We start from the raw sequence: 25,324 nt of genomic DNA, 5'->3' as shown, positions 1-25,324 counted from the left end.
TAATAGATTGCCAGGAACCGATAGAGATGGCGCTTTGCTGTGGTTGACACGCATTGCCTCAGAGGAGTTTATGGCAACAACATATATACCCCAGCAGATACCAGTCACATCTCGAATACCCCTACCATCATTCCAGTCGACTTGCTCTTTGTTGCCTGTTCAACAGTCTGAGGAATGGGACAAAGGTATTTCAGAGAGAAATTTTGAAATGTACGTGGGCAGCTGGACTGACAACAAGTGAAAATGATACAGATTTATCCTAGGCCGAGCAACGTCAATGAATTCATGAGGTTATTGAACATAATTGATTTCTATTGGTAAATCACAATCATATTGGACAATTTCATAAATTGTATATTGTTTGTCATAGCGATATTTTATCTGAAATTTCAGGATGGCGCAGACCACAAAATGCACATTGCATAACCTCCGTCACCAACACAACAAGAAATGACTGGTAATGAATTTGGATTGAATGCCATGGCTGTGTCCCGAATGTTTGATCGTCATGTGGGACATACAAAAAAATCTTCCCGACCAAAGCAACGTCTTTGACAAAATCGTTATAGGTTCTATAGAGCCCAGAAGATACTAAGCAGCCATTTAAGGCAAGCCAATAAAAGTCAGTAACAAAAACAATGGGGTCAATTTATTCTACCGGTGCCAACATTGTAGCTACTATTCCTCTGGAAACTAGTCAAACAGTAACAACGAAATGGTACACAGGAACGTGCTTATGACAAGTTTTCAAGAATTCACTTGCAAGAAAGCCAAAAAAGGAACTTCAACATTACATTTTACATATGACAACGCAGCAGCCACGTTTTGTTGAAAACAAAACCTTATTAAAATTGGTTCACTGTCTGTCCGTCTCTATTGTCTACCGCACGCACTTTCCTCAGAAGCAGTTACACCTATTGACACGAAATTCGATAGAAAGGTTAGAAATATGAACCACGTGCGGGGATTTAAATTGCTGCATCATGAACTTAAGGGGAGCCCTATATGCGTAAAACATGGATGCACCATTTTTTTCACCAAATATAGCGATGTAAGGACTCTGTAAAACTAGATTTTCGGTACAATATACGGAATTTCGCACCCAATTGGATAAGCTATGAACAAGATGATTCAACGACAATTCGTCTCAACAAAGGTAACGAAATATATCAGGGACTGGGTTCGTATCTGGTTAAAGTGTCAGAGAAATAAAATAGACCCTCACGAACATCTATCATGATCACATAGCGGTTACGAATAAATGTTTTGACCTCGTTCTCCTGAACACCGTTCCTCAACCTTAAGAATGTATCGGTACGTCCTGACGGCAATCAATTAAACTCAATGTAAGGGGAATCGATTCAAATCAGTCAACAATCAAATGACTGATGCAGTCGTCGAGGCGGTTCCACAGCAGCTTTTAGACCTCGTTACCTCGACTTCGAATCCCGCTCGTCTTAAATATTTGTATTCGCACTTGTACTATACCGATTTCATAGGCTTATCACTTGCACAGCATTCAGTGTGATGATAATGAAACTCAAGCACAGTCTTAGTGAAACCTGAGATTGTGTGGATGCCTTATACTCTCCAAAGGAATGAACAGGAGAAATGCATGTAATTCAAATCAAAAATATAGAAGCTGGCATCATGTGCTACGCATGGTGCACTGGTAGTATCAGAACCGCAGTCACAATACCTTCATTTTGTGCAAGATTTAATTTAGCCTAGAAACTACCTGAAAAAAGATATCGGACTGTCAACAGCTGATCTTTAGTACGGAGCAGCCATTCAAATTCTGAATTAATTTTTCCGACAAAGGCATGCCTTATTAGCTAGATTTATATCCTACAAACTTCAATTACAGAAGACATGCCGCCAGATACACCATTCTTTAACGTTTCCGTGCACACTGCACGCACTGATCTCTTCGGGCACGTGAGAAGGAAGCATCCGTATGATGAGCCTTACAAGATTATTGATGGATTACAGATTCAAGATTAAGTTTAAAGAGAAAAGTATCACCGCCAGGAGTGGTAAACTTACGCCTCCTTTAAGGCCTCTTGACACCAGTAACGACTTTACCAGAGAATCATCATCATCAACGGCGCAATAACCAGTATCCGGTCTAGGCCTGCCTTAATAAGGAACTCCAGACATCCCGGTTTTCCAAAGAGGTCCACCAATTTGCTATCCCTAAAACCTTTCTGACGTCCTGACCTACGGCATCGTTCCATCTCAGGCAGGGTCTGCCTCGTCTTCTTTTCCTACCATCGATATTGCCCTTATCGACTTTCCGGGTGGGATCATCCTCATCCATACGGATTAAGTGAGCCGCCCACCGTAACCTATTGAGCCGGATTTTATCTACAACCGGACGGTCATGGTATCGCTCATAGATCTCGTCGTTATGTAGGCTACGGAATTGTCCATCCTCATGTAGGGGGTCAAAAATTCTTCGGAGGATTCTTCTCTCGAACAGGGCCAAGAGTTCGCAATTCTTCTTGTTAAGAACCCAAGTCTCCGAGGAATACATGAGGACTGGCAAGATCATTGTCTTGTACAGTAAGAGCTTTCCAATAAACAAGAGCAAAGCTCGCCGCTGGCAAGATCTGGTCGACGAGGTGAATGGGGATCCGTGGGGACTCTTTTACAAACTGGTAACCCGAAAAATCGAGGCTCTACGGAAACCCTGTTCACTTAAAGCCGAGCAGATGGACCGCATTGTAAGGGCACTCTTCCCTACGCACCCCGTATGGGATTTTGACGTCGGCGCGGAGAGCGCAGATTACTGTCCACTTTTCTCTATAAATGAGTTGGAACAGGCAGTCCTCTCTATGAAAAACAAGAAGGCGTCGATGGTATTCCAGCAGAGGTATACAAACTGGTATTCCAACACCGGCCAGACCTACTGCTCGGCGCATTCAACGCTTGCCTGAAAGAGGGCATTTTCCACTGCCCACTATGTATGCTTCACACTGCTGGGAAAGTGCTCGAAAAGCTCATCAGAAGTAGACTCGTTGAAGCGATACGCGCTGCTGGAGATTTATCTCCCCGACAGTTTGGTTTTAGGGCAGGGAGATCGACAATTGATGCTGTCATGCAAGTCGTGGACGCCGTTCGACGAGCAGAGGCACATAGCCGCCGAACTCGACGGGTGGTGCTCCTCGTAACACTAGACGTCAGAAACGCCTTCAATTCCGTAAGATGGAAAGAAATTCTAGGCACACTAGACAATACCTTCAACGTGCCGAACTATCTCTTAAGCATTTTGAGGGACTATCTGATGAACCGCTCCCTGCTCTATGAAACACTAGAGGGTCAAAGGTGGATGGAGGTCACGTCGGGGGTGGCACAGGGATCCATCTTAGGGCCGGACCTCTGGAACGCTACCTATGACAGTCTGCTTAAACTCGACATGCCAGAAGAGTCGCGCCTGGCCGGCTACGCAGATGATGTCGCAGCGCTTGTTGCTGGACGCACTGTCGAACAGGCGCAAAGCAGACTCGGCATATTGATGCGACGGTTGAGCGGATGGATGACTACTCATGGTTTCAACCTTGCACTGGAAAAAACCGAAGTAGTCATCCTGACTAAAAAGAGAATTCCGACCCTACGTCCCAGTCGATCATCGAGTCAAAATCAGCGGTAAAGTACCTCGGGTTGACTCTTGACTCAAAGATGAGCTTTTCTGAGCAAATCCAAGCAGCAGCGAACAAAGCTGCGGCTGGAGTTTCGGCGTTAAGTAGGCTAATGGCAAACATTGGGAGTCCTACGTCTAGTAGGCGACGTCTCCTGATGAGCTCAACGCAGTCTGTCCTGCTCTACGGCGCAGAGGTAGGGGCTGGCGCTCTTAAAAAGGAGATATATCGTAAACGCCTCGCGCAAGTACAGAGACGGTGAGCTTTACGGGTGGCGTCTGCGTACCGCACTGTCTCTGAACCGGCCGTGATGGTGATCGCGGGAGTTATCCCCGTTGCCCTTCTTGCTAGGGAGCGTCAGGCCGTATACAAGTGCAAGGAAGATGAGCCAAGGGAGGTGGTTGCTCGCAAAGAACGGCAGCACACTCTAGACGAGTGGCAGCTCTCTTGGCAAAATGAAACTAGAGGCAAATGGACTGCGCGGCTCATAGGCAACTTAGGTGCGTGGATGAATCGGAAGCATGGTGAGATTGACTATTTCCTTACCCAATTTTTAAGTGGGCATGGAGGTTTTCAGTCTTACCTGCACAAGATTGGAAAGGCGCGTACTCCGGATTGTGTGTTTTGCAATGGAAGGTGGGATGGGGTTCGTCAATTTCGAACGACGATGACCATCCCTCCTGCACGTTTGACAGAAATCCATATGTTACCTTCTGGATGAAGCTTTCAACAAAAATTCAACTCACTTTCCTGCAACAAACTATAAATCGTTCCAGCTGTCATATGTGCTGCAAACGATTACAAACACTGCACTTAAGATCCCACTTTTTCTCCTGCAATTGTAACAATCACGCTAAATTCTGCTTCCATCGACTTCATAAACAATTCTCTCAAACGAGCAAAAATCCATGACTCAATGATATCTCCACTTACCATTGCATGACTAACTGAGGCATTGCGCTTCCATATAATGCATTTTTGCAATCCACGATTAATTGCAGAGAATTTTCGCCAGTTTGGACCTAGTGCTCGCATGCAGTTGTCGGAAAGTGGAGAAAGGTGGTGGTGTTTTGTTGCAGCAACTGCTGAAAGCCTATAATTGCACGTTTAGTCGATGGGAAGAAAACCTTGTTGCAGATGCATTTCTGTTCTCAGATTTATTTTTGTGGATTCTCGTTTCGACGCAACGGTTGAAGTGTGCTTACCGGTGCACGTATGAGCTTTCGTTCACCGGAATTGCAGGAGTGAATGAACAATAATAAGACAGTTCAAGGTATTGTGCATGCAGGCATGAGTCGGAGACCTTCCTTTGTTGTTATTCTGTTTGCAATTATAGTTCGACGACTCTGTTAATTGCACTGTTCATGTTTTGTGATGCTAAGCAGAAATTTGTTAGCTTTTTACCATAGATATCTATGGGTTCTTTATAGTACATTCACTTGATTGAGAGTTCATAGAATAAACAATGGAACTGGTATCTTTGAATGGGAAATATAGAGTTGTTAAACATGGTATTGTTGGCCTAAATGGGAAGCAAAATTGTTCTACAAAATTTTATCGTATTGCAATGAAAAGCGAGCAGGGGGAAACAAGAATAACTTATTCTTTCTTTACCCGGAAAATGAAAGGGCAAACGAAATTCCAGCATTTGCATGACATTTATCCCTGACAGGAAGATACATTTGCACTCTAAAACATTTTAGAGCTAAGTGACAAATGTCTTGCCACTCTGAGATGCATCTAAAGAATGGGAAACATTCTAAGAAATCCATCCAACTATCACCTCATAACTTGCGGAGCAAATAGTCTATAATCCTTTCTTTAAAAAAAATCGTTTAACCCTTCTCCCTTGTACTGATTCCAAAATATACTATATTGGTTCACATATCAAATGAACATAAGGAAAAATTTAAGGGGGTCATCCCCTGTGAAAGCAGTTTTTTTCGCGTTTTTTTGTCAAGAACTAAATAAAGATACAAATACGAATTCTTCACCATATATTTACTAATATCTTGAGCATGGGTAACAATTTTTCCAGCCCGATAGTTAATTATTGAAATACAGAGCAATTTATACACCCATCTCCAAAAAAAGTGTTTTTCTGCTGCCACGCTAGAGGGCCCTGTGATCATCTTAGAGAAGAAAAGTAAACGGCATTTGAACGTGCGGATTTAACCACAGTCCGCAAACTAGGATTATTAAAAAATATAAGAAACTAAATTTTTGGTTGGTGGTGTTATTTCCAGGCTTCTTTAATGAATAAAAAAAACTACTGAATGAATCGCAATTATCCTAGTTTGAGGACCGTAGAACTATGTTCTGAATAAGTCCTAAAAATTTCAAAGAATTATGTTAGATAGATTTTGGGCTATAGTGGCAGCAGATTTTCAACATGCAGTTTCGAGTAAAACGCATTTAAAAATTACAGTGCGATTTTTAGCCATAAAATCTTATCTGACCATTAATCTGCTATCTCTAGTTCATAAACCTTAGGTTTCTTGAAGAAACACATGTACGGCCTTCGCTTCAATTCTCGTCCTTTTAGCGAAGTCATTCGAACGTCATTCGGACCGACATTACGGTGATCGACGTAAATCTGGCATGCGACTTATTACGTGCTTAACACTATAATTTCCGAAAGACTCTGAATATCAAAAAATCACTTTCCCCATATATTCTACACTGTATCTGGATGCAATTGATGCAAAAAAAATCGATTCCGCGGATCTGACACATGGGATGACCCCTTAATGCTATATATTCGAATTATTTGCCAATATGATAACTAATCCCCAAGCTTAAAAATATTTCCAATCTCAATGCAGGAAATTTGTTTTCCACTGTGCTCCTGAAACAAAACTATTTTTTATTCACTGCTTCTAAAAGACTTGGACTTAGTCGTACTGCATAAAATGAGAGATGATCTGAGAGAGGCGAAATAGGTAGGCCAATCGTCGTAAAAACCGATAAAATCGTCGAAATCATCCAAGTAGACCGGCATGTGAGCATTCGCTCGATTGGTCAAGAACTGAGTATAGGCTATAAAATAGTTTGGAACCATTTGCAGAAGATGAACATGCAGGAGTTGACGCAAAAAAATCTCTTGGACCGAATCAACGCCTGCGATGCACTGCTCAAACTGAACGAATTCAACCCATTTTTGAAGCGGATAGTGACTGGTGATGAAAAGTAGATCCCGCAGGATAACCTCAAGCGAAAAAGATCGTGGCCGAAGCGCAGCGAGTCGGCCCAGACCATCGCCAAGGCCCAGGATTGACGGCCAAGAAGGTTTTGCTGTGTGTTTGGTGGAATTGGAAAGAAATTATCCACTATGAGCTGCTCTACTATGGATAGACCCTCAATTCGGTTTTCTACTGTGAGCAACTCGACCGTTTGAAGCAGGCGATTGACCAGAAGCGGCTAGAATTGGTCAATAGGAATGGTGTTGTGCTCCACCAGGACAACGCTCGGCCTCACACGTCTTTGATGACCCGCCAGGAGCTACGGGAGCTCGGATTGGATGTCCTATTGCACCCACCGTATAGTTCGGACCTGGCACCAAGTGATTACCATCTCTTCCGGTCAATACAAAATGCTCTTGGTGCTACTAAGTTAGCCTCAAAAGAAGGTTGCGAAAACTGGCTGTCTGAGTTTTTTGCAAATAAGGAGGGGGAGGTTTTATAAGGGGGGATTATGAAGTTTCCTTCTAAATGGCAACAAGTTTACAAACAAAACGGCGCATACTTGACCTAAATCGGATAATTATAAGTATATCAAATAAAGCGTCAAATTCCGATCACCACACAAAACCTTCGTTGAACTTCTCCGACTCATTTAACTTTGCAAGGACAGCAGCTCTTGAGTACCCAAAGAACCTAATGATTTCCGTCGACGAGCGCGCAGTGCGAACACTTTCCATTATCGCGGTTCTTCGGTTTTACTCCGCACTTGGTTTCAGTATCACCCCTATTTCGAGGTTAGGATGACTGAATACACGCTCCGAACTATTTAAATAGGAATCGTATAATATAGCCGGAATTTTAAATTGAATTTTGTCCGGATTTTTGCGCTGCACTCAGTATATTTTATCTAATTTTTGTTTTATGTTTCTTATCTTGTCTCGTTTCATTTATCTTTTTCTTTTTCAGTCTTTGTCCCATTCACCAACGGGGTCGGTTCATTTTGATTAGTTACTCTGCCAAAGGCCTGAACTGGATGCAGTCGCGAGGCTAACAGCAGCCTATAAAGCCGCCATTATTTCGGCCGGCCTTTTGTTCAATTTTGATGTTCGGACCAATTTTGGCAATTACACCTCTCTCGCAATTCTTCCACGCCATACAACGCCATATAGATCGTGGATATCCCCATTTCGAATGTGATCAAGGCATGTTGCGCCACTACTCCAACGTCACATCTTCGTCTTCATTTCTGCAAGGCACCATTCATTGCCTTTTATAATCGGCCAACATTTAGAATCATAGAGGAAGACAGGGCGATTCAAACAAATTTTGGATTTGAGACGTTCGTTGATATATCGATTATAAAAAACGCTAGTTGTTGAACACCATTTCATCTAGGTTACGCTAATGCGTGAAGAAATTTCAGAAGCAGCGTAGTATTGATCCAAGATGTTCAAATCGCTCAGTTCTGGGCAGGTCAGCGCCACTAACAGTGACAGTGCCTATTTCATTCGACTCGATCGACAAAGATTCTGCTCTATTCAAATTCAATCTAAGACCGTATTGCGTGAGGCGATCATTTTATGTTTGAATAGATTGCTGGAAATTAGCTTTATTACGAGACCCTGGACGTTGTATGTCCCATGTACCAGTGTCCATAAAAAGAACAAAGATGAGCACCGACAAAAATACGAAGCGGTTTTGATATACCCACCACATTTTCAGCTTTACTTTTCGAATCCTGGTAGAGTTATTTTGGCACTAGGTGATGTCGTACAACATACCACACTAGTTCGGGTGGCACGCTTTTTCTAGATCCAGAAATGCAATGTAGATAGGGTGATGCTTTTCACGGTGTAAATAACTGAGCAGCGTATCTTGCGTCAGTTGTTCCGCAGTTCTTGACAAACTCGACTTGATTCATCGTTATGTGGCGCGGCAGGATTCGCAGCATTCGAAATTTATTTCGAATGTTGCGAGTGCGAGCAATATAGATGGCGCGGATCTATCCACTTTGCGTAGCACGCCAAGGGAGTGGAAGATCGCAGTAATTATGTTTTTCAGACCTGTCACTGATTTTTATTATTAAGTTTGGAATTGAAAAAAGAACACTGAAGTCTTTTTGATTTGAAAAATAGAATTGGAGTTGAGTTCGCTGACTAGAATTGATGTTGAGTTCGCTGATTAGAATTAGGACTAATAATATGTAAAACCATTAATATTAAATGTTCGCTTAAATATTTTAATAAAAATATAAGTAATGTTAATTACTTAATTGGTGACCCCGGAACTCGCACCAACAGCATCAACAACTAAGATCCCGAATTCCCAGATCCTGCAAAATTGAAAAACTCAAGCACATCATCATCCACATCAACAAATCGCAGTCTGCGCAAGCACAATCGCTCAGCAGGCAGCCGCAACAACCGATTGGAGATAAGTAAGAGTTCCGCAGCCGCAGCCGCCATCGCTGCCGCAGCCACTTTCGCCGCCGCACTCAACTCCACCATCGCCGCAGAGGTCGAAGCCGCCGCCGTCACCGCCGTAGCCGCTACCGTCGCAGCCGACACCAATATCACCGCTGCAACCATCGCTATCGCAGCAGGAGCCGAAGGCTCCGCCACCATCGCCGCCTCCTCAGCAGGTGCCGCCGTTTTAGTTGTTATAAGTTAATTGTATTTCACTCTAAGTCAATATTAAAAGTGAATAATTGTCCACCATCGCCGACATTGGTGAAGTTCTATTAACGACAAAAATTCGTCCGAGCAACACGGCAGAAATAGAACTTCCAAAGACTGAGAAATCCTTCCAAAACATCAGTAGACCGTACGGCAAGCGATTTTCACGCGTTCGCATCTACAGTTGAGTGTGGAGTGATGTGGTAAACATCACGAAAACGTGTCGCATCTTCACATCCCGAGTCGGAGCAGAGGCAAGAAAAAACGCGAGAAAACCTTCTCTACACAGTGTACTGCGCGACACACGTCGGACCCTCTCCAGAAGTAGATTTTTACGCGACTTCCCGTACGCACGCCCTCCTGCACAACACCTTTCACGCACCGGACTAGTCATCATTGCCACAACGATCAACAACAGCAACAAACGGACGTCCTCAGCACCGCCAACGCCGCAGCTACAGCCGACAAACTCGACCAGCGCCGCCGTCAAGGAGTTATACTTAAGTGAAATTATTATTCATTTATATATAATATTTATTTATTTATTCAGTTAAAAAAAATAGTAATAAAAAAATTGAAATCGCTGCAAGAGACGGCGTGCAGGTGTTTAGCATCGCGAGTCCTCCATTCTCATTGGTGGTGTTTTTGGTCTGCGCTGGATAGCGTCCGCTTCGTTTTTTCTCGTTTCGTGCGTGCATTTGTGGGTGCGGCCTGCCGTTTCAGTATAAACTCACCGCGTTCGCATCTCAACCTCGTACTTCTCGGTAGGAAAAATGTCGTTTGACAATAAAGACGCGGCAGGCCCATCGGACCCGCAAGTGACCGCCCTCGCCGTACGCGTTCCTCCGTTTTGGCGGCGGAACCCCGAGCTGTGGTTCGTGCATTTGGAAGCACAGTTCCAAATGTCCGGCATCACATCGGACGCGACCCGCTTCAACTACGCGGTGGTCGGCCTGGACGAAGAGTCCATACTTCTGGTGTCCGACGTGGTGAAGTCGACATCGTACGTGCAGCTCAAGAGCGAGTTGATCAGGCGCCTGTCGGCAAGCGAGTCGGCAAAATTAGACCACTTGCTGGCAGGTTTAACGTTGGGTGATCGAACTCCCAGCCAATTGCTTCGTGAAATGAGGCAATTGGGTGGGAGCAAGATCGGCGACGACCTGATCAAGTCGCTCTGGCTGCGTCGGCTCCCGGAGGGCACCCAGGCGATCCTCGCTTGCGTCTCCGGTTCCTTGGAGGAACTGGCAGCGACGGCCGACCAGGTTCAGGAGGTGTACGTACGCCCAACCTTGGCGGCCGTTCAACCACCGTCGGATGAGGTGGGTGAATTGAGGCGCGAAATTGCTGCTTTAACAGCCAGTATGGCCGAGATGCGGGCGACGTTGGACGCTCAGCGTTCGGGCGCCAGATCGCGAGCACGCTCGCGGTCTGCCATCCGAAAAGGGCGATCAGGTAGCAGGTCGTCAAGACAGTCCACGGACCCAGGGATTTGCTGGTACCACCGCAGATTCGGGGATAAAGCGACAAGATGTACGCTACCGTGTAGATTCTCTTCTACCGCAAAAAACTAGGTCCGCGGGGGGTCTTGGCGGCGGCCATCCAGAACGCAGCACCACGTCGCCTAACTATTTTCGACCCCCTCAGCAGGCGCGACTACCTCGTCGACACGGGTGCGGAGGTTTCGGTCCTTCCCGTACCCCAGCATCATCAACTTTTCCCTCAACCGCTCAAACTTGCGGCAGCAAATTCCTCCCGCATAAACACGTACGGGTATAGGCAAGTGGACGTGAGTCTTGGCTTGCGTAGGACGTTTTCGTGGCGTTTCATCCTGGCGGATGTCAGCTTCCCCATACTAGGCGCAGACTTCCTGTGTCACTATGGATTGCTGGTGGACTTGCAAAACAAGTCTCTTATAGATTCCACGACCAACCTTAATTCGTCGGGACATATGGTATCTCACCCAGGCAATAATCTTTCCGTTCTTTTAGAAGACATTACCGACTCTCGTGTTCGGGCACTTCTCCAAAAGTTCAGCCAGATTACTACCAACTGTGGTCTCTCCAAACCAGTGAAGCACAATGTGCAGCACCACATTATCACTACTGGTTCCCCGATCTTCTCGAAGGTGCGTCCTCTACCATCTCAGAAACTGGCAATTGCACGGAAAGAGTTTGAACAACTCGTTCAACAGGGTATCTGCAGGCCCTCAAACAGCTGTTGGTCTTCCCCACTGCATATGGTCCCTAAGCCAAACGGCGAATGGCGCCCATGTGGGGATTACAGAAGGCTAAATGCACAGACTGTTCCTGACCGATATCCAATTCCACTCATCCACGACTTTGCGCATCACCTCGCGAATTGCCGCATCTTTTCGACCTTGGACTTAACCAAGGCTTATCACCAAATTCCAGTAGCTCCTGAAGACATTCCAAAGACGGCAATATGCACACCCTTTGGACTCTTCGAGTTCACCCGAATGACTTTCGGATTGTGCAATGCGGCGCAAACCTTTCAAAGGTTCATTCACTCAGTCCTGCGAAACCTCGAATTCTGTTTCGTATATTTGGATGATGTTTTGGTCGCTTCTTCCACTGAGTCTGAGCACTTAGCCCATCTCGAGTGCATTTTTCAACGTCTCCTTGAGGCCGGTTTAGTCCTAAACGTTGAGAAATGCAAATTCCTTCAACAACAGGTGAGATTCCTCGGCCATTTCATTTCCCCTGAAGGAATACAGCCCGACCCAGACAAGGTGCAAGCGATAACAAGCTTCCCGCGTCCAAAGACAGTGAGGGAGTTGAGGAGGTTCTTGGGCATGCTAAACTTCTACCGTCGTTTCCTGCCCAAGGCCGCCCATCTCCAGTCCATTTTGAACGCGTACTTGTCTGGCCCCAAAACTAAGGACACACGAGAGATCGTGTGGTCTGAAGAGGCTATCTGCGCGTTTGACAAATCTCGTCAACAACTGGCTGACGCTACGCTCTTGGCATTCCCTCTGCAAGATGCACCCCTAGCCGTTTTTGTTGATGCCTCTGACATCGCAGTAGGTGCTGCCCTTCACCAAAAGGTGGACCAAGTTTGGCAGCCGTTGAGCTTCTTCTCGAAGCAGTTGAATCCCGCTCAACGGAACTACAGCACCTACGATCGCGAACTGCTCGCCGCATACCTGTCCATCAAATACTTCCGTTTCTCCCTAGAGGGCCGGCCGTTCACAGTGTTCACGGACCATAAGCCTCTCACGTTCGCTTTGAAACAGAAGCCCGACAAAGCGTCCCCTCGTCAGCTTCGACACCTGAGCTTCATAAGCCAGTTTACGTCGGACATCCAGCACGTGTCCGGGAAGGACAACATTGTTGCTGACGCTTTGTCTCGTGTCTCCGAAGTTAACATCCCCGCCTCACTCGATTTCTCGGCTATTGCCAAGGCGCAAGTGGATGACGCAGCACTTCAGAGCCTCAGGTCCAACCCCAAATACAAATTTCGGGAGTTGCCCATCTTCGGCTCAAACCTCTCGCTCTGCTGCGAAGACTCGGAAAAGGGACCTCGGCCATACATTCCGGCCACATTTCGCAAGGAAGTGTTCCACGCAGTTCACGACTTGGCGCACCCCGGCATCAGGACAACAAACCGGTTAGTCACCGGAAAATACTTCTGGCCCTCCATGAACAAGGATATTAATTCCTGGACCAGAGAGTGCATCGCATGCCAAAAGTGTAAAGTCTCCAGGCATGTTAGGAAAGAAGTGGGCTCATTCCCCCGCACTACCAAGCGTTTGCACACCATACACCTCGACATAATAGGGCCTTTGCGAGACTCGCACAGTTATAAGTATTGCCTCACAATCATCGACAGGTTCACGCGGTGGCCTGAGGCAATACCTCTGAAAGACATTACGGCGCAATCATGTGCTGAAGCCCTCTGTCGAGAGTGGATACCTCGCTTTGGCGTCCCTGCAGTGGTCATCACTGACCAGGGAATGCAATTTGAGTCCACCCTTTTCTCCGAGTTAGGCAAACTCCTTGGTTTTAAACGCCAGCGGACTACGGCATACCACCCACAATCCAATGGGATGTTGGAACGTTGGCACCGGACGCTGAAAGCCGCCATTATGGCACGCGACGACCCGTCCTGGACGCAAGTCTTGCCTCTCGTCCTACTCGGCCTTCGTACAACCCGCCGAGAGGAATTTGCTGCCAGCCCCGCGGAGCTGGTTTACGGGGAGAACCCAAGACTCCCAAGCGATCCGGTCTTCGACAAGAGATCGGGTCTCACGGAGTCGGGGTTGGTGCGTCTGCTGAGGGACAATCTCCGGCGCATCAAGGCGCCACCACCCACTCGACACTCGTCCATACCTGCTTGTTCGCCCAAGGAACTGGACACATGCACGCATGTGCTGATCAGAACGGATGCCGTCCGGAAGCCGCTGCAGCCTCCATATGAGGGCCCGTACCGCGTTCTCGAGCGGGGAGAACATTTCTTCCAGCTCGAGATCGGTGGTCACAAAAAGGCGGTCTCTTTGTCCAGGCTGAAACCCGCGTGCGCCCCGAAGCAACGTCGTGTCCGCTTTGCGGATTAACGGCGAAGGAAGTTCGGGGATCAGTCGCTGAAACCCCTAGGTTTCATCTGGGGGCGGAGTGATGTGGCGCGGCAGGATTCGCAGCATTCGAAATTTATTTCGAATGTTGCGAGTGCGAGCAATATAGATGGCGCGGATCTATCCACTTTGCGTAGCACGCCAAGGGAGTGGAAGATCGCAGTAATTATGTTTTTCAGACCTGTCACTGATTTTTATTATTAAGTTTGGAATTGAAAAAAGAACACTGAAGTCTTTTTGATTTGAAAAATAGAATTGGAGTTGAGTTCGCTGACTAGAATTGATGTTGAGTTCGCTGATTAGAATTAGGACTAATAATATGTAAAACCATTAATATTAAATGTTCGCTTAAATATTTTAATAAAAATATAAGTAATGTTAATTACTTAATTTATTTGAACGCGAATACGGTTACCAAGAACGCGTTCAAACATTTTCATGTTATGGGACAACAACCACATCGTTGCTTTCCCCGATTTTATTCGTTTTATTGCTTCCTCGACTTCAGTCGCGCTGACAGATAGAATTGCTCAAAATGTCGGCAGTGCTTGTGAAGTGGGAGATGATCAAATTCTTCCGTTGAAATCTGATGTAAATATTCCCGCCATCTATCCATATATCGTCTCGTCGTTCGGTAAGCAAAGTACCTTTCTTGCCATCAATGCAGTGGAAGTGTTCGATATTTTCTGGTTATTGTCGACAAATCGACAACAAACATTGGTGCATATGCTTCCTGATTGGGATTCTTGTTAATTTGCCAATTGGTCAGCGTTTTATAGTCGAGAAACTTATGGTAGAGACGTTTCTTTTCACAGACCTTCATTTGGACATCGCCCTCGCCATCGTTGGTAACCCCGAGGGTTGCATAGGCCAATTTGTAGATCGTGTTTTCAACTTATTTTAACGTTTCTTCTACATTTGTAATGGTAATCGCGTTAGTAAAATCATTTCTCCTTTTTCCTCACGAAATCACACCATTTATAACCCGACGGGCCAGTGTTTTGCTCACGACCGATGTTGAAGTGCGATGGTCTCATAGAGAAGGGATTTACAGGCAGTAACGATGATAAAATGTCGACGTCTTATGAGGATAGAGTCAATTTGCGTTTTGTTGTTCCTACTATAAAATGTAGAGAGATGAGACAATCGAAGTTATACTATACCTCTGAGCCTGAGAAGACATGAAAGATAGTTTGATCACCCGCTGTATGTGTATATACGGTTGCCATTCACCCCTTAATGGAGTATAGTGCGTCAACCACACCTAGGCGCCTTGGGAGAGTGGATTCCACTGCATGGTGTAGCCAGTAGTGCAATTGTTGCCCTGCCTAATGTGTGACCTACCCACTGTTACTTCCGTTTTCCGATCACAGTGCATGAGTGCCAGACCTGTGCGCCGGCCGAGTTCTTCGCCTGAAAGAGTAACAGGTACTCTGATGAGCCGACGCAAACAGCGTTCGATAGTGTTTAGTTCGAAGTGCTCTACGTAGGAGGGTCATTCCCGAGAAACTAACAGCCATTATCAGCACGACATGTAATGGCCAAAATGTCACGTGCTGCACTGAGTTAAAATTTCGGAGGACTTGAGTCTTACTATTATCCAGGGGCAGTTATCTTTGCTAAAAAATATTACTTTCTGCAACGGCAACGACCGTCTCACGGAGTTTAAAACATGATTTGGTACGAAATGTTTATATATGTTTAGGTCACTCGTGCTCATCCGGATTCTCTATATCCATTGCTTGCACAGTAGTATTTATGAAGAGATGAAGTTGTGAGCTTAAAGGAATGTTCCCACAATAGTGCTTAATAGTCAGTATGCGCAGGAATTTTAAAATCCTTCTCCGCTAGCTATCAGGCATGTTAGGACTCAGTTGGGTTTCAACATTGTATTGCACACCTAAAAAATATATCTTTTTCTACTCCTATTTCTCTTATTATATGAATATTGGAATTTTTTCTAAGTGAATCAAGATATTAGATTCAAAAACGGCTATTTTTCCCTATTAAATGCAATATAAAGATACAGTGAAATCCTCGCAAAACATGAAATCCATTTTGTCCACAACAAAATCGACTGGCCAACAACAAATCGGACAGTGCACAATATAAATTTTCCGAATTGGACGATAATTTAAAGATCCCACCCCGAATGTTTCTAACAATAACATACGAACCACTGAGTCCCATCCATCACCGAAAAGTAAACTTGAGTCTCTATGGAAAAGGCGGGTGCCGCACATTTGTGGTTATGCTATAATATTCCCTCGTTACATACCTTGCGTTTTTTCATAAAAGAAAATCAGGTCAATTCTTTTCTTATGCCGACAATGCGTCCAATAACTCGTTGACATTTGAAACGATGCCAAGAATACTTATATGAAGGAAAAAACCACCTCGCCAAGCATATAAGCATTTAAGATCGTACTCAAACAGCTTTAAATTTCAATGCGTTCAGATACATTCAAAGGAAAACTTGATAAACTTCCGTGGCATAATGGGAATTCTGTTTTCAATAACCAGCGATCCACGAAGTATGTAGGTGGTTATATATAAACACAAAGTCTTCACACAAATCTAGTTCAAATATTGTGGGAGCTCAGAGTGTCTGGAGAAGAAAAGTAAATTTATGATAAGGCATACATATTGTGCTAAATGATAACAGAGTTCTTTATTCATTCGAATTGCTCTTTCGATTATGGATTCTAGCAAATAATCTTGTTAAGGGTTTTCACTTTACCGCTAGAGTTTCCTCGTTGGTATCATATTTCAAAAGTTCTTTAAAATTATAAATATAAAATAATATTTTACTCTCCACAAGAATATATTATAGTGGCCATCCGGTAAATTACGTCCTCGGTGTAGGTTAGGTTTCTTAGTCAGCCAAAAAATGAAACTTGGCGTTATCGGCTTTGAAAACATAAGCGAACGGCTATGCACTCTGCGCTTGCGAGGCAAACAACACCACCTAAAATCCTCTCTGACAATCAGGTGAAAGTTAACACTGAAGCCATCCATAGCACAGCACTCCGCAACACCCATAAGAGGGAAATGGATGCCGCAATAACCACAGTCAACAGAGATCCTGGAGATGAAGCATCAACAAAAGATCTTCACAATCACCTGAAGAACGTTATCATTGATACGACCACAAAGATACAGGGCCCCAGCCGCAGCTAGCAACGGAACGAAAGAATGTTCCATAACGAGTAATGTTGCATTCTCAAAGGACGCAGGCACGCGCGGAAGCGACTTCACAGACGGAAAAAGAAAGCCTGAGCGAACTGACAGGTCTGTGAATACGAAAAGTACAGGGAGCAACCGCACCAGGCACGCAAGTTGTACCAACAAGTCAGCAGGATTAAGCCTTAAACACTTCGATTCTCATCTTGCCGAAGCAAAGAGAGAAATCTGATTTTCGACAGAATTGAATATTGGAGCGATGGGTTAAGTATTTTGATAAACTGCTCAATAACCAGAATATCGGCGAGTTGGAGGTCCTGCCAACTGAAGACGACAGATAAATACTGCCACCACCAGGTATAGAAAAAATAGTCCGTGCAATTCATCGGCTTAATTGGTTAAATATGGAGGTGACCAATTCGTCAGCTGATGCTCAAGGTGTGAAACAGCAAATCAATGCCTGACGACTGACAAAGAGGCATTATCTGTCCCATATGGTACAAAAAAGGGGGATATCACGCAGTGCAATTATAGCGGTACCACGTTGCTGAGTATCATTTATAAGATATTCTCCGCTACTTGCTAGGCCGGATAACCCCATACGTTCAGAACATCATTGGCCCATACCAAAGAGGCTTCACTCCAGGCAAATCAGCAACAGATCAGATTTTCTCTCTGCGGCAAGCGATGGAAAAACTATTGGAATATGGACATCAATTGCACCACCTTTTCATCGACCTTAAGGCCGCCTATGATAGCATAGCCAAGGTAAAACTGTACACGGCCATGACAGAATTCGGTATTCCGACGAAATTGATAAGACTGACTAGGCTGACCCTGACTATTGTGCGAGTCCAGAAAAAAGCAGCAGGATCACTCTCGAGACCATTCGACATCAGCAACGGTCTAAAACATGGGGATGCCCTATCATGCGTCATCTTTAACCTCACCCTGGAAAAAGTGATTCGTGATGCTGAAGTGACTGCAAGGGGCAATATCGACATCATGGGAAAAACAATCCGAGACGCACAAACTGCCTCATCCAGATCGAGCAGGCGGCGCGAGATACTGGGCTGCACATCAATGAAGGCAATACGAAATATATGGTGGCAACATCAGCACCAGAAACCAACCAACCAACACACAGCTTTTAGGGATGTTTGGAGTTCCGTTTTAAGGCAGGCCAGGACCGAATACCGGTCGCTGCGCCGTTAATGATGATAATGAACTAAAAGGGCAGCGACGATGAAATTGACAATATGGCAGCTCTTTAAATGAGTCTCTGAAATACAGGAAAGTCCGATTTGAGAGAACCAATACTTGGGCAGTAGCACTTTGGGCGTGTGAGATCAGGAACGCAGAATTGAATGTAATGACATTTAACTCCATTAACTTACTATATGTTTAACAGCAGCGAATAGTCGCTGTTCGTTATATTGGCTCGAAAGGCGAACTTCAACCAAATTTTGAAAGGCGTTAAAAGAAGGAATCGAAACTGTTTCTTCAGTAGGTGTAAGTCACCGAAATTTACATTACATCATGACAGAAGAACTTGGATTCTGAATATCTCACCGCAAGTCCCTCGGCTTCCTTCCCCTGATCGAAAAAACGCCCGTTTGGAAATTTGCCACTGATTATCGGTCCTTTATACTGAAGAATTCCCAGTTGTATAATTACCTGTGATGAAACATGGGTTTACCACTACGCGCCTGAATCAAAACAAGCGAACAAAGAGCTGCGACTAAGACATGAGGCTGCACCAATAAAGGCGAAAACGCGATTGAACTTGAACTCTTGTGCGCAATACCACGTGCTACGCACCTTTTGGAAGAGGAACGTCGACTGATCACGGGATTAAGAGAAATGGTGGAAAAATTAGTGAAATTGCAGCACTGGTTGCTGATGCACTGGGTCGTCCGGGCGTTTGTCGTCTTCAACGTCTTCACGACCTTCTTGGAAACGCTAATACCACTCGTAAACTCTTATTTTACTCATAGCAGACTCACCATAGGCCTTTGTTAACATTTCACATGCTCACATGCTATATTTAATTTCATTTTTTACGCAAAATTTTATTCAAATTCTTTGATCCATTTTTTCAACTAACGAAAATGGCGGAGCCCATTTAAACACGTCTAACAATAGCAGCTACCACAGACAAAGTAAACAATCTGTATTGATTAATTTCCTTACTTCCAGGACATGTAAGAAAAAATATACCAAAAAAAAATATTTTATAGAACACATTAAACGTATCAGCAAAATTAAATTTTAATTTTTTAAAGGTTTTTTTTAAGGAAGATTTTTTATGTTGCATTATAAAAGCAACATTATTTAACCAAGTATATTTGACTGACCCTCATATATTGGTCTACACAGCCCTTGTTTCCTGAATTAGAAACTACTCAATTTCCTCAATACATTCCAACCCAACATACTCCTTCTTTATGAAACCGAATGCCATGCATAAATTCTCCTTCTGAAACTATACCAAATTCCGCACTTAGTCGTACGAGGCGAAGGAACCAACATCTTCATATATAGCAAAGCCTCTGGACGCCCGCCAGATTTTTATTCCTGCCTCCATTACCCCAACCTCGAAATAGCAATGTTGTCAATACTTCATTATATTCCTCGGTAGACTCTAGTGCCTTAAGCAATCCCCAGATAGGGACGACTTAATAAAACTAGCACAACACCTCCAATCCCTTTCGGCGAATCGGAACATCGCCGGATGGAGATCTAAACACCAAACATCACTCACTATAATATGACCATGAACGGCAAAAAACTAGCAAACTGATATTCCTAAAACTCACACCCCTCCCCAAAACCCAACTCAAACTCCTCCCGAACTACACATCAACAAACTGGAACCTTTTCAACCATAGACTGTTACATAAACTGTCGGCTATCCACCTTCAACCCCTCCCATGCTTTGAACAGATTGACAAAGCTGTGTAAATGCTAAACAAAGCTATTCTGAAATTGACGGAAGCTATTCAAGCAGTAAGCCAACCCTTCCTTCCCAGATCCCCAATCTAATCAAGCAGAGCCTCTCAATACAACTACATTAAATTCTGCACACATTTCTTGACGCAACGCATCATACGATCCCAAATCCAACCGGAAAACACTCGGAAATTTAATTCAGTCACCAGTCCTGCAGCCAACTCCGACACAAAGGCCCCCGCCTAGCTAAACCCCTGGACGACCAAGGTCCAGATCTCTCTACTCGACATGCAGAAACCGTTCGACTCCTTTTGGCACGAAGACCTGATTCACAAAATGTCTCACACCTATAAATTCCTCCCGCACCTCTGTAAGCTCATTCTGCATTCTACCGACAATTGCAGGTCGACATCATCTACTCCTATAGTCCTCCAGCAGGCATCCCGTAAGAATCATTACAGAATCCTTAAAAGGGATGAGTCGGCTAAGTCAAACTCTCTTAGAAAACCGCATGGTACTTTCACGACCTCTAGACTGGAATCAGAACAGACCCTCCTGAAAATACATCATCCGGGAGAATGGGTAAGACGAGTGGTAGGAGGAGAGTTCCCTTCAACACGCAAGTCCTACAAGGGGAACTGGAACATTGCGAAAGCGGTTGTTACCTATGAAAAGGTGAGAGCTGCCATACTGTCCTTTGAACATTTCAAAGCACCTGGCATGGATGACATCTATCCAGCATTGCTAAATGAGGGTATGGAGCACTTAGTGCGATTGCTAACAAAAAAAGGTCTTCTTTTGGGCTATGTGCCTACCTCTTGGCAGAAGGTTAAGGTAGTCTTCATACATTCAGGCAGATCAGCTTGACTTCATTCTTGCTGAACAGTTTGGAGAGACTGGTTGAGCATCACAGCGTCGTGGGGACGCACTTAGATTGCGCCCACTTAATGAAAACCAATATGCTTACCAGCCTGGAAAGTCCTATGAGTCTGCTCTTCATTCTTTGGTTAAAAAGATAGAGGATCTAACTCAAAAGGTTGAGTACGCGATCGGGGAATTCGTGGACATTGAAGGGACGTTTGACTGTGCGCCTTTTCAAAAACTTTGTGATTCCGCCAGAGCGCATGGTGTTGATGATGCTTGAATTGAGTGGTTCCATGCTATGCAAACGCAGAGATTGTTGTGTGTTGAAGTGGGTGTCAATCACTAACAGCAGAAGCAACGAAAGACTACCCCCAATGAGGTGTGCTGTCGGCACTTCTGCGGAGTACGCTGATCAACTCACTACGAACTGCAAAATGCTCAAACTTATGCTGATGACGTAGCTGTGCTTGCTGTTGATCGGGATATTGCAACGGTGTGTAGAATACAACGTGTCGTTGATCTGATAGACAGTTGGTACCCCAAGCATACTCTTTCAATTAGTTCAAATAAAACCGCAATAGTATTATTCACAAAAAGGAGAAAACTGGATGGACTTTGCCTCCCAGAGATGAGGAAAACAACGTTTCAATTCTCCGAAGAAGTTGATCATCTGGGAGTTACTCTAGATAAAAAGCTTCTTTGGAACAAACATGTAGAGGTAAAGTTGGAAACGAGATCTCACACCTTATGGGTGTGCAGTCGAACCTTTGCTTCGATATGGGGACTTAGGCCTCATGTGGTAATGTGGATATACGTTGCTATCATTAGGCCGATGTTCGCTTATGCAACGATGGTGGATTAAGGTCAGGAAAAATGGTTTTCACCGTAAACTAGCCGTACTGCAAAGAACTGTGTGTCTGGTGACATGAACACGACATCCGGCGCAGCTCTAAAGGCATTACTCAATTTGCAGCCTCTGGATATATTTATTCAAAGCACTGCAATGAGAAAAGCTTATAGACTAATTCGATTAGATTTGTGGGGAAACAATGGACTTGGGGGGTCAGTTTCAGAGGAATGCGTGGCAGGATATACAGAAGTATTCTACACCGATCGTTCAGAAACAGAACAGGGTACTGGAGCCGGAGTCTATCTCTCAAATGAAAACGAGAAGTGGGCTTTTCTTTTGGGACAATATGCTACGGTTTTCAAGCCGAAGTTTGTGCGATACTAAGGGCGGCAAACTGGGTAATTGACGAGTGGTTGAAGGGCAGGCGCATCACAATCTGCAGTGATAGCCAGGCTGCATTGAGAGCGTTGATTATTCCTTTGATCACCTCGAAAATCGTCCAGGAATGAGGAAACCCTTTGAACTATATCTATAGATTCAATACGGTGGAACTATTCTGAGTACTTGGTCACTGTGGCATAAAGGGAAATGAAATCTCAGATGCTTTAGCAAAACAGGGTTCAATCTCCCCCATGCCGAGAACAGAACCAGCAATTTGAGTACTAGTATCATTGGCTAAGATTGTCTTCGAAAACTGGGAACAATCTTCCCACAAGCTTAAATGCTGCAAGACATACTAAATTGTTCCTGTCAGAACCGAACAAGCGTACGACAAAGTTTATCCTATCGAAAATCAGGAGGACAAGCCATGATTGATCAACTGGACATATGTTCAGAATAGGGATTTTTCAAGATAATACAAGTCCCTCCAGTAATGAGAAAGCGGAATCCACGGAGCATTCCCTATGTGAATGCCCCGTCTATATACACATCAGGCGTCAGATCTTCGGTGCCGATGTTCTCCAGTTACGACCGGTAGCATCACATCCACTAACGGAAACCTTGCTATATGTTAACGAATCCAGGATATTCCGTTAGATGAGGGTGTCGAGTACCATGGGCCACCACGGCTCCGAAATTATAGCTTCTCATCCACCGCACACAACTACTAACGCTTAAACATCAATCATAACATTATTGTCAAACAAGTTATCAAACTGCTCCGCAGTACTACCTCGAATAAGATCAAAATTACGAACTTAATTTGTTCTTATCCTGATACATAAGTGCTTTAATCTAATTTATCCTAGTCTAAACGTATAATAAGCGCGTACATTAACTGCGCTTTAGCCTCTATGTACCCCTAGAAGATAAGCAATAGCGAATAGAGAGAGGATAGAGGATTTAGGCTCATATTCACTCTTTGGCAAGGCCTACAGAATGTGACCAATGAGGATGTTTTACCCTTCTGGTATAGTCATCCAATACTGAAGTTTGGCTGGTTTTCCATTCTTTCAGAAAACCTTTCAGTAAGGTCCAAACCGATGTCGTTTACGCGCAGGGTGTTTGCCTTCCGCTACAGCACGGCGTCGGACTACCAACTAATCTTCTCCCCGCCATTCACTTCACCAACAAGAAAGGAAAGGAGAGGAATTGTTAGTTCAAGAAACCCACTGCCACCGGCAGAGCTCTATGTCCTACGCAAAAGAAGAGCCCGAACGTATTGCGCAACCCGGCTCCATCCTTCAGCGCTCCGCAGCCTCTCTCTGACGATGTTGTCCCACCTCTCATAAAAAAAATATGATCGACGTCGTCCAGTCGACTGATCATGCCTTCTCAACCTTTGCAGGGTAGGACTGAAAGCCTCCATGCCCGTTTAGAAGCTGGGGACATTTATCAATATCACGACGCTTTCAATGCAGCCAGGGACCTAAGTTGACATGTCTTGCCATGAGGGTTCCCACTCACTTAGTATGTTAGTTAGTTAATGTAAGAATATCTACTGTTTATACAAAAGCCACTATTGAAAAATCAAATTAGATCTAATCTAAGCGCAATATTATGTGACAAAAAAAGAAAATACCACGAGCAGATTCTCACTCCACGAGCCTACAATGCAATAATCAAAATCTGATGGAAACGTTTTCTTCGACACCTGCAACCTTTGGTTTATTTAACGTGACCTCATAACAGAATTTATTCAATAGTCGTCTGTGAATCATCCGATTCACCGGCATCCCTGCGTACTCATTGTTTTCAACCTTCCCGGCTACTTCGGCGACACTCGCCTCGAACAGCTGCCCAGACGTCAAACGCATTGTTATTGTCGCTTCCAATCGCTCCACACTCCACTGTCATTGCCTTCCAGTCCCAGTCAGACATGATTTACGGACAATGGCCAATTAATGACTGAACGCCTCATCGAAATCCCTTCACTCGCCAATAGTTTCTTCTTGACTAGCAATTAAATCGATTTGCGGACTCACCAATATAATCTTCCAGCCATGAATCGAATCAGCATCGAACGGAACTGACCAGCGAGACGTTAGCAAATTTTCGCCACAAGTAATCGATACACACGTCGAGCGAAAAGTGGGAGTAATGCAGGCGGAAGGAAAAACGCTTGAACAGGAACAAACGTACACTCTTGAGGTAAACTTTTTGTTGTAATTAAGCGCTCTACACTTGGATTTTCACGAAGACATAAATTGGGTAACTAGGGATTCACGCGTATTGACAAATTCAGCGATTTATCCGCACCAGTTGTCCTAGTCATAGAACACTCGCGACCATTTTGTGGAAGCTGGAATTGATGCAAGAATTGTATTAAACACACACGGTTTGAGGCTTGGGTAGTAGTTCATGACCTAATCACTGTCTTAACCCGTTAATGCTAACTGTTTCTTCATAGTTGCCCTCAATAAAGATGAGCTGCAAAATCCAAGCCACTCTTTTCAAATAAAACATAAATCCGTTTTTATACAAGATGATTTTAAATTATGAAGAGGAATTTCTTCTCCTATTGAAGGTGATTCCCTTTCATGACTCCTCCTTCACTGTACTTATTTATTGTAAAATTTATTTTTGATACTGGCCATGAACATACATTCGTTCTTCAAGCAAGTACTATCCATAAAGCAGGTAATTATAGTCTTTTCAATGACTTAAATATATCTTCGAGTTTGCATTATATACAGTCACACTCTACATTGTGTATAAATGTGCAGTCGAAATGACTCAAAATGTGTGGTATCGGGTTCTTACGGTATCGAAGAAACACATTAATAACGCATCATGATCAGTGGCAGTCAAAGGGTAGTATAGGTCTCAGGGCGAAACATGGATTGGTACCCACGGTACTACCAAACCCTATCTCCACCTCCACGTGGTGATATATTATAGTGGCCATTCAGTAAACCATGTGCTCGGAGTAGGTTTCTTCATCA

General features: G+C 44.4%; 1 protein-coding gene across 1 annotated transcript in view; it reads right to left on the bottom strand.

Annotated features, from left to right (window-relative positions):
* The window catches only part of LOC119660548 (HEAT repeat-containing protein 5B), an 80,781-nt gene extending 56,091 nt beyond the window's left edge, over positions 1 to 24,690 (bottom strand). The window contains exon 1 of the mRNA XM_038069187.1: positions 24,365 to 24,690. The gene's annotated coding sequence lies outside the window, so the exon portion shown is untranslated. The remainder of the gene's footprint in view (positions 1 to 24,364) is intronic.
* Between the last annotated feature and the right edge of the window lie 634 nt (positions 24,691 to 25,324).

This window comes from Hermetia illucens, chromosome 6, assembly GCF_905115235.1.
Source record: "Hermetia illucens chromosome 6, iHerIll2.2.curated.20191125, whole genome shotgun sequence".
Lineage (NCBI taxonomy): Eukaryota > Metazoa > Arthropoda > Insecta > Diptera > Stratiomyidae > Hermetia > Hermetia illucens.
This window is presented reverse-complemented; position numbering and strand designations above follow the sequence as displayed.